Raw genomic sequence first — 10,214 nt, forward strand, 5'->3', positions numbered from 1 at the left:
ATAATCCATTTTTTCTATGTGCTGCATAGTGATCCGCCTGTTTAAACAACGTTTCCCAAACAAAGAAGTTTGGAAACTGGCAGATAGTTATCAAGGACTCTAGGTCCAGACATGGCTTCTTCAGAAGGAAATATATCACTGCCTTCTTCATGGCTGCTGGCAGTTTCCTCTCAAGCGGGGAGATTTGAGCAATCCAGGTAGTCATTACTGCCCACACTCTTTGCAGTGGTTAGTGTTACAATGACCCAAACTGCATGTGGCAAAAGACAATCTAGATAGATCCTATCTGCTTCCCTCAAACCAAGTTTTACTTCTTCCTCTCACTCTCTAGGCTGACCTCCCTCTCCCATTGGAAGGCTCCAATTGAGATTTTCTTGCAGCATCTTTGAAATCTAGTGAGAACCTCTTTAGTTCCTTCTGTGATCTCTTTACTATTACCATCTTTACCATTATTTACTTATATACATTCTCTTTCCTGTGTTCTGCCTTCAGTTAATTACAAACTCTAATTTATAGCACCATTTTGTTTCTTTGCAGTTTATGATAAACTCCGACCAGTTTGCACCAGTTTTGCTAATTTCCCCAACTTTACTGCAAACCCCTGGGTTGCAATAACAAAGGAAGTTGTGTTTTAAGAAGCTTACTTAGTTAAGAATTAATGTATAAATTACTTACTATATCTCAACACTGTATTTTAATACCTTGCTCAGCATATTCTTTTATTCTTTTTTACCTGCAGCTACATCTTCCTAGTAATTCTGTTCTCGTTGACATTTCACGTTAGGCTTATTTCTGCTTTAATTCATTGCCAAACCAGTTCAAAAGTGTGCAACATATAGTTATGGATGCTGGTGTTGGCTAATTAGTACTTTATTTACCTCCTACTGAGCTGTTGCAAGGCCATGCTGTCTAGAAACATTGAGAGTTGAAATCCAACACATCTGGAGGCATCAGATTGAAGAAGGCTGAGTGAATGTTTGAGAAATAATTGGCAATCTTTTTTATGTATTTCAATGAGACATTGAGAAAGGTATCATATTTTCCATCCACTTAAATTTAGGGTGCTAATAAACTTAAGTGAGGGCAGGGGTGAATGGAAAGAAAACGCTGTGAGTTATCTGAAATCTGGAAGAAGCTTGGAGATGCACCCACTCGGTGTTTTGCAAAAGGTTCCTAAACTGTTTAAAGTAAAACAAATATTTTGAAGGGTTCCTCATGTAGCCAATATTTTCTTATCCCAAAGATACAATACTCAACTTGCATTTTCTTTGAAAGTCCCCATTCAGTTCAGGATAGTGAAACAATATGTCTTTGATTATAACACAAAGTTCATTCAAACCAATCATAAAATTCCTATGATAATTTTATGATCATCCATGGGCTCATTCACATCAGATTTCATTCTAAATCTTTACTGTAATGTTAATAAGAAAACCTGTTTTTCTCCGAGTTTTCATTATGTGTTAAATACTAGCACATTATGTCTTGAGCATTGCAGATTGAATTTCTGATACTTCATGAGTCTATTGAATAGTTTCAGGCTTTCATGAGAGGGTACAATATGCAGCACCCTACAATCTGTACATAGTTGTAATGACTGCATATATTAACGACATAAGAGTATCATCTAATTCAGTATTCGATATAGTCTAATAATAATTCATCTTGAATCCAATTCATTCAAAGGCTAACTATGTGCAGGATGTGGTTTTGACTTTAGTTTTTCCAGCAGATGTTCATCCCATATGTAGAGTTGGAAACTCTACATTTGGCAGGTCAGTGCCAAAATGTAAGAATTCTCCCCAGAACACTGCTGTCATCCTGCTTTTTGTGCTTGTGTTTTGCTCAGAAGATCCATTCTGTTATTGAGAAAGTAGTATTGCTTTTTCAAGGCCTATCTTGTTGATAATACTATTTGTTTGGTAATGGGCACTCATTCTTAATTACAGGACAGGCCCAAATTGACCAAATCAGCTGAGTGGGAAAGTGCCTAGTGGAACTTTTCAGAAGATGCTGTGTTATCAGGCTACCTGCTTGGCATCTTGAAGATCTTTTGTGCAATTTCCCCAATTATCCCTATTTGGAAAGAAATGAAAATGAACAGGTAACAATTGATTGAACGACTTTCATTGAGACAAGGTCCCCGACCTCTGGGCCACAGTTCACTACTGGGTCATGACCAATTTGCAACCAGGCCGCCTGAAAGGTGGGCAAGCACGCATGTGTGTGCAGCTCGACTAGTGCAAGCGGTAGAATGACATGCGTGCACATGCATACACAGCTCAATTTGCACATGTTGCGCTGTGTGCACATGCACGTGCATGCCAGATCGCCGCTCGTGCGAGTTGAACTGCATCTGCACATGGGCGTGCTGAGATGCCATTCACACAGCCTGTTTCCCCTCTCTTGCTCCAGCCGGCCTGCCAAGCCACAAGGCATTGTGCAACAGGTGGGGACTGCTGCCCTAGACAGCTACTTATGGATGAAATACACAGTATTGGGCGATATGGAAATTTGGTTTGCTTTCATTTCAGGCAGCTTCCTAGCCTATCTAGAAGGCTGCTGAATATATTAAAACTATTCAGTGAATAAAATACTATCCACATAATGCACATAATGCTTAACCCACTGCTTGTCTTGAGATTGCAACTGGGAACCCCAGCTTTATTTTATATGTGGGTCATCTTTAAATATTTGCCTTTTTATAAAGGGCATGTCGACAGAGAGCTGAAGAAAGCAGCTCTATAGGATGATTGTTAAACAGGCTTCATTTGCTCTGACTAAATCAGAAGATGATCTCTTATGCATCTGTTTCCCCTTGTTTCTACTGCCTGAGCGACACTTGCTTTACACTAGCATTAACTGTCAAAATATTATTTAGCTAGTGGATACCTTCCAGAACAACTTTTATTAATAAGAGATCAAAACTTGTTGTGATAATTGAATCTCTCTATAATCCCTCTATTACTGAATGGAAGATGCCGCTGTTCGGACCAGAGTGAAAAACTCATTTGGGTTTCTTCTCTGCCCCTAAGACCCTCTCTCCTCCCATACATTATAATAAGATTTGATTTTCAGTACCACAGAGGAAGATAAAATTTGCAATGGGTGCATACAATCAGTAAGGCAATAGCATTTCTCTATTTCTGTCTTCTTTTAACCCCTGCAGGAATCATGTTAAATAAATATGTAGCATGCTGCATTGTCACAATAAGCGGATGTACAATTATGAGTCCAAATCCCCAAAGGAAATCAACTTGAGACTTATTAATATCCTGACCCTACAGAAGACAACTGTCAGACAATTGGTCAACACAGTACATACTCTCTGATAGATACTGACTAACCCATTACGATCTTTATGGAGTGTCCTTTTGGGGTCTAGATCTTCAAATATGAGTTGGAAGACCCTTTCCTTTTATTAGTTGCTAAGCTCTTTATACTTTTACCATATTGCAGCACGTTAGAAGTCTGGGCTTTATTGTCTTATGTTATTGAAAATCCAGATTCCCTCAGCCTTCTCCCTCAGGTCAAGATTTGTCTGCGAATACATTCTCATTTCTCCATGTACAAAGGCTGTCTGGAGAGAGGCTGAAAAAGATTATGACTGTAATATACTTAAATCCAATTTATTTGCCTGACTAGAAACTTCCACACTTCACAATTGCTTCCTACAGAAGATTTTGTACTTAATTCTTTCTTGGCAGTAAAGAGCAAGCTCGATTCAGCTCATCTGACAGGTATATACACAGCACACACATCTGAGCCCCATCGTGGAAGGCACTGGAAGAGACAGGGTGAAAACAGCGAATTTGCACATTTACCATTATGTGTTCACACTTTATTTTAATTTAGACATGATTAATTTGCTTCATAGAAGCAGCTCTTTAAAGTTCATGTGAAAAGCCAGCATGATAGAGAGAGCAATGTGGCTTAAAAAACACACACACACACCAACCAACAACAATTAGATGACTAGCAACCTGATGTAAAGGAATTTTGGAGAGATGTACAAGTGTTTGTATTTCACCTGAATACAATCCCTTTTTTACCTGTTTTATAATGCAATACTCAAGTTATTGCTGAATTTTCACTATGCCTTAAAGGAGCGCATCTATATCGTCGGCATTACAGTTGAGAAAGGGAGAAAAAGAGCGTTTTGAAAAAGATTAACTTGTCAAGAGCACTAGAACTCAAACTGGGCCAGTGGATCTTTCTGGAAGCAGTTGTTGGAACTTTACTTAATCTGGGTCTGCAGAGTTACTTGGATATAAACCATAAAGCACAATGAAATCCGTAACCTACTGGATAGAAAGACATTCCTAACAATATAAGACCAATTTGACAGTTTGACCAGTATAAGACAAATTACTTAGAGAAATGGTGATCTCTTCTTCACTGGATGTACTCTAATGAAACTAGGCAGCCATCTCTGTGAACCTTAACTTAGATTCTGGCGACCTTTGATACAAGGCCTCTGCTAACACTTGATCTGTAACATTTAGGCATCTAAGTCAGGGCCAGAGGCTCTGGCGGAAGAAAACAAAGCAGAAGAATTGTACAAGAATACAGATTGGACCTAAACAAAGATAAACTGCATGGTGGTTTTCTAGGCATCACAAGAAGCAAGAAACTATTGCATAGAGTGGTTCTCAGCTGTCATACTCGGAAGAGGAATTTTTCTATAATTTAATCAGAATCTGCTTTCCTGAAACTATAATTCATTATTCTTCTATTTCTTGTGCTCAGGGGCAAGAAAGGACAGGTGTAGGTGGCATTCCTTTGGATCTCTCCCTCCATTCCCTCTCTCCCCGTAATCTTTTGGTTCTTTTCTTAAGGTTAAACATAACCATCTCCTTCAATTTGCTGTTCATTGGACTTTGTTTCTAATTCCATTCTTTTTGAACCTGTTCCAGTTTATCTAACTGCATGCAACACTCAAATTGATGTCTGATCCATGAAGAATGGCATGGAATAATTTACTTCCTATGATCGGAATACTGATTATTGTAGTAGTCTAATATTGAATTTACCTTCTTTTCAGCCCCGCCATGTTTCTGATTCAGATGTGGTTTGTGGTCAAGTACAATTCCAGTATGTTTGACAGGCACGGTGAGCAAACCAGGTATTTCTCCATTTTATACTCATATAATCAGATTTTGTTTTATAATAAGATTCATTCATTCATTCATTCATTCATTCATTCATTCATTCATCACATTTATATAGCCACCCATCTCACAACAAGCTACTCTGTGTGGCATACACTTTCCACATGTTCCTATAAATTTCTATTTTGCTACATTTGGAAAAGAAATGTTTGCATTTCAGGTTGCTTATTTCAAATGTATTCTTCACATATTGCTGTTCCCAATTTTCTACAAGCTGTATTGTATTGTATTTGAACTTTGAATTAACTTTAGCTATACTTATTTTGCAGAAATAAATTATATGAAAACTAAAGTGTGCCATAGTGGTTAAGGTGTTTGATTCAGATCTAAGAGGCAAACATTCAACATTACCTTCAGCTATGAGAAACTATCTGTCACTCAACCCAACCTATAGCTGCCCTGTCACTTTGCCTAACCCTCACAGGGAATTGCTGGAAAAGGCAGTTTATTTATTTATTTATATAGCACATGGTATATTATACATGGATTAGCAATATATATTAACAATTTGTCTTCAGATTAGTAAAACACAATAAAATATAAATATTAAAAAGATCAATGTTCAAATACCAAAGTCTAGGCCATCTAACCACTGAAGCAGGAAAAGGTAGTATTACACATGTTTACTTGAGCTTCTGGAAAAAAATGAGATATAAATCTAATAAATAAATAATAATAAACTTTTCTTCCTTAGGAATAATATATCTGGATTGCAAACTCTTTGTTCCTATCTCATGTATCGTATATTACCTCTCTACTTCCAGGTTATATTAGTTTCCATAGTCTTGTGGCTTGTTAGAAACTAAATTAGTACTAAGACATGTAGAAAAATTAGATGACAATTTAATGGCAGATCACAGTTATCCAGACTTTTGCAATCAGATCTGACAGCTCTATTTATTTAAAACTACATTGTAACTAGTATTTCCTATACAAAACCTATGAGAACAGAATTTAAACTCTCCAATTGTGTTTATTTTAAAAATATTTTATACACAAGACTCCAGAATATTAATTGACTAAAATTCTTGAAGTAAAGTTTACTTGGAGGATCTAAGGCCTGAAGAGTATACTGAATCATTTTCCAGTTGTCATGCTGGTTAAAAATAATGTTATGCTTATCTGAAATCAAAACAGTAGAATTGCTTAAGATAGCTTTCTTTCAAGCTGCTGGTTCCAGAGGTAATAGAGATGGCCAAGTGAAATCAGTGTCATCATGTCTTGTCTTTAGAGCCTGGCTTTTTGTTATAGTGATGTACACCTTTGTTTTGCAGTCAATACAGAAGGACCATAATTCAGTGCGGTATACATCTAATTTGCATGTGAAATGTTCTAGGTTTAATCTCTGGCATCCCCCAGATAGAACTAAGAACGATTCCAATCTCTGACTCCATGAAGCTCTGTTGCTTATGGTAATTTGAACAATATGACCAAGATAGATTACAGGTCAGACTCTATAAATAAGTTTTTTACATACTTAAAAAAAAAAATTCTCTCCTCTTCTTCTCTTCTCGTGCAATTTGCAGCAAAAGGATTTATGTTTGCTTTTTTCACTTTCACAATGTAAGACAGAAAAAAAGCCCTGTTCAATAAAAGAAAAAAGATTTTCATTAATTTCTTTTTTACACTATTAGCAACCTATTGTATTCATAAGGCCCCCTCTTGTGGTGACTGTATTATGTGACTCACGTAAAAAACGAATGCTCGATACTTAAAAGTTGCACTATTACTCCCCCCCACAATTCCTTTAACAAATATTTCCAATCTTCTTTGTATAAGTAATCTTATAAATCTTCTCAAGGGATTCTCAGGATCCTCCAAATCTTCTTAAGGGGGCTGAAAATATCAGCTGATTTACAATATTATATTAGGCCAAAATAAACTTACTCCTGGATGTATTCAGTAATAAATGCCTAAATCACAATAAAATTCGAAACTAAGGATGTTTAAATAATGCTGAAATATTCAAAATGACTGAAATCAGTATGGCTTTGAAAAGTGACCTATTAATCTTATCCCAGAAGAAAGTGCTGGGGCTCCTCCTTTTCCTCACATTTTTGAATTATAAGGATCAGTGCATTTCAACAGGAGATTATTGCTTAGAGTCCATGCTTGGCATAAACAGGATCCAGAGAAAGATCAAAGTACAGAGATGGGGATTATGCCACCTCCTTGTGTTTAGCCAATGTTTCAGAGTTTATGGACATCGGCCACATTTGCTAGGACTGTTGGAAATTGGGCCAAGACATTAGGCAGGCACTACTTACTTCCCTTTGGTTTAAGGATACTGGATATGTTATTACATGAATGAGATTTCAGGCTTTTACAGTACTATTTCAAGCAATCTGAAAAAATTGCTTGGAGTAAAAAGAGTAGATAAATGGGATTTTAAGCACACAAACACCTCTGATATGAATGCGTGGATTATGTGCACAGCATAAAATGACTGAATTGGATCCCAACTCTAAACTACAAATTAATAAATGATTAAGAAGCCTTGGCAGTGCCAAACTATACATGTCAGTAGTAACCATGAATGATTTCAGTGGGTTCTATTCTTACATAAGCAAATCACACATTCTTCAACGACACATATGCCAATATTGAATCTATTTCTTCAATAGGCAATAATTCAAAATTCATATACATATTAATGGCTGAGTCCCTATATGGTAGCATACAACACAAGAAAAAGAGAAACAGTCGGTTACCATGATGGCTGCTTTTAAGCTCAGTAGAAATTGGCAAGCAAATCACACATATTTTAAGAAACATTTCTCAACAAATCATTGTTTCATTGCATTTCTATCCCACTCCAATGAAAACAACTGTTGTGTGAATGTGTGTTTGTATAGGCCTGCAGAGAGAAAAAAAAGGATGTGCCATCAATATAGGTCAACTCTTAGTCTCTCAGTGAGTGGATGGATGGATGGATGGATAGATAGATAGATAGATAGATAGATAGATAGATAGATAGATAGATAGATAGAAAATCTAAATGAATATTAATTTACATATTGTTAATCCAAGTCAAAAACTTTTGCCATTTGTCTGCAAAATAAAAATAACAAAAAATAAAATTATTGTTAGAAATTTATTACACTGTTCTTATGTACAGTCGTTACAAAAATAATCTAAAAACCATAGATTAGGATATTGATCAATACAGTAGTCTCCTTGTATGCATTGCTCATCATTTGTAAAACAAGACGGAATACTGTATAATGTAATGAATAATCCTGGGTTTAAGAACTGCCAGTACCAACCCTTCTCAAATCTGTTACCTCAACTGATGAGCTCTAAGGGAAACATTCCTGGAAGGAGAATCATTGATTTGGTTATACGGTAGATGGAAATGTTGAACTGTTTGCTTGCCCTGCTTTCGGTTTTTGCAATGCACAATGGCAATCCAATGGTTAGTATTTAATAGGAACCCCAATAATACTAGTTGACTGGATGCCATTCTCATATATATATATATATATATTGATATAACTGCAACTCATTTACCTGCCCCGCCGCTCCCATAATCACCCGCGCGGCCGCATTTTGGACCAGCTGGAGCCTCCAGATGCTATTCAAGGGGAGCCCCATGTAGAGAGCATTGCAGTAGTCCAGTCGGGAAGTGACAAGGGCATGAGTGACCGTGTGCAGGGAGTCCCGATCCAGAAAGGGATGCAACTGGCGGATCAGGCGAACCTGATAAAAAGCCCCGCTGGGGCTTATTTGTGGGACTGTAATAGTAGGTAATGATTCTTCCTGAGTATAAGTTATCAAGTACAGAGATGCCTAATTAACCGTAGCTTTCAAGAGGGTGCAAGCTGTAACATGTTGTATATTATGAGTTGCAGGATCCAAGCAATCTGTGTGTACAGCTTGAAGGATAGGCCCCTGGGTGGTCTCTCCCTATCTGCTGATCCCATACCACTTTTTGGTTTTCTCAGGAACTCCATGAAATGAAGCAGTAAAGAGAACCCTGGAATGGAACTGGTGGAAAACAAGAAGTGACTGTGACTGGACCTAAATAAGAGCCCATATTCAAGTCTACTTGTGGCAATAAAGGTAGCAAAGTGTAACTACCTCTCTACCATTCCATTTGCAGAATGTTGACTAGTTACACTGTTTAAAATGTTGCACATTCTTGGGAGAAGTATGAGCCAGGAGGGCTAATTGGTGTAAACTATTATATGGCTAAGCAATCTGTCGCAGGTTGAACCATTCTAGATCTAACAAAAATGGAGAATTATTGCTATTATTCCTTTTTGGGAAGAGTTTATTGAGGAAGTGGTAAGACTGTAGTTACAGAGATCTCTGGAAGATATGCATATAGAATGGAAATGACATATGCACAACTTGTATAAATTGACTCTTTATGGGATTGGGGTGCCCTGGAAACTTGCTGTGTTGGATTGCCCTGGGCTCATAGCTCCCACTTAGGAACAGGGTGAGCTGGGACCAAGAGGGCTATTGCACACTTTGGGCTGGTGCTCTAATACCTAGAACAGGATTGTCATTCATGTTTTTCCTGCTAGATGGTACTGTTCATCTCTTCTCTCATTGGACCATCTAGAAACTTCAATTGGTCCAGAAGGTAGCATATGTGTTTGGATTGTGTAATCTCTTGTCCAAGTCTCTCTTTAACAATGTGTTCTTTTCTCCCATTACAGCTCTTTTGTACTTCCCCAAGGTTGGTTTCTAAATTCCTTTACAGGTGAAAACATGATTTTTCTGTTGTCCCTTTGAGGATCAATTGTTGTAAAGCAATGCTTTACAATTTTATAACTTTTAGCTTCATATTGTTAGTCACCAGTTTAATTTTTTTTCAGTTATGCGGTCTGCTTTTAATATTTAAACTCTGTAAATTGCCTGGAGTCATGCTGGTTTCTAGAAATCAGATAAATTTTATAAATAAATAAGATGAACTGGTAACAGTCTATGAAGACTAAGTTTCTCTCTTCCTCTCTTTCATATCCAGAAAGCAAGAAAAAAAGACATGGTCCTTAGGAAAGGGACAGAAAATGCTTTAGTCTGTTCATTGGAACA

General features: G+C 37.2%; 1 long non-coding RNA gene across 1 annotated transcript; it reads left to right on the forward strand.

Annotated features, from left to right (window-relative positions):
- Window positions 1-2,014: 2,014 nt before the first annotated feature.
- On the forward strand, window positions 2,015-9,218 carry LOC117676673 (uncharacterized). Its single transcript, XR_004594463.1, has 3 exons — window positions 2,015-2,104; window positions 5,045-5,125; window positions 9,116-9,218. It is a non-coding gene; the product is annotated as an uncharacterized LOC117676673 (long non-coding RNA).
- The last annotated feature ends 996 nt before the right edge of the window (window positions 9,219-10,214 follow it).

The sequence above is a fragment of the Pantherophis guttatus genome, chromosome 6 (assembly GCF_059756535.1).
Source record: "Pantherophis guttatus breed Tessera chromosome 6, ASM5975653v1, whole genome shotgun sequence".
In the NCBI taxonomy this organism is placed as follows: domain Eukaryota; kingdom Metazoa; phylum Chordata; class Lepidosauria; order Squamata; family Colubridae; genus Pantherophis; species Pantherophis guttatus.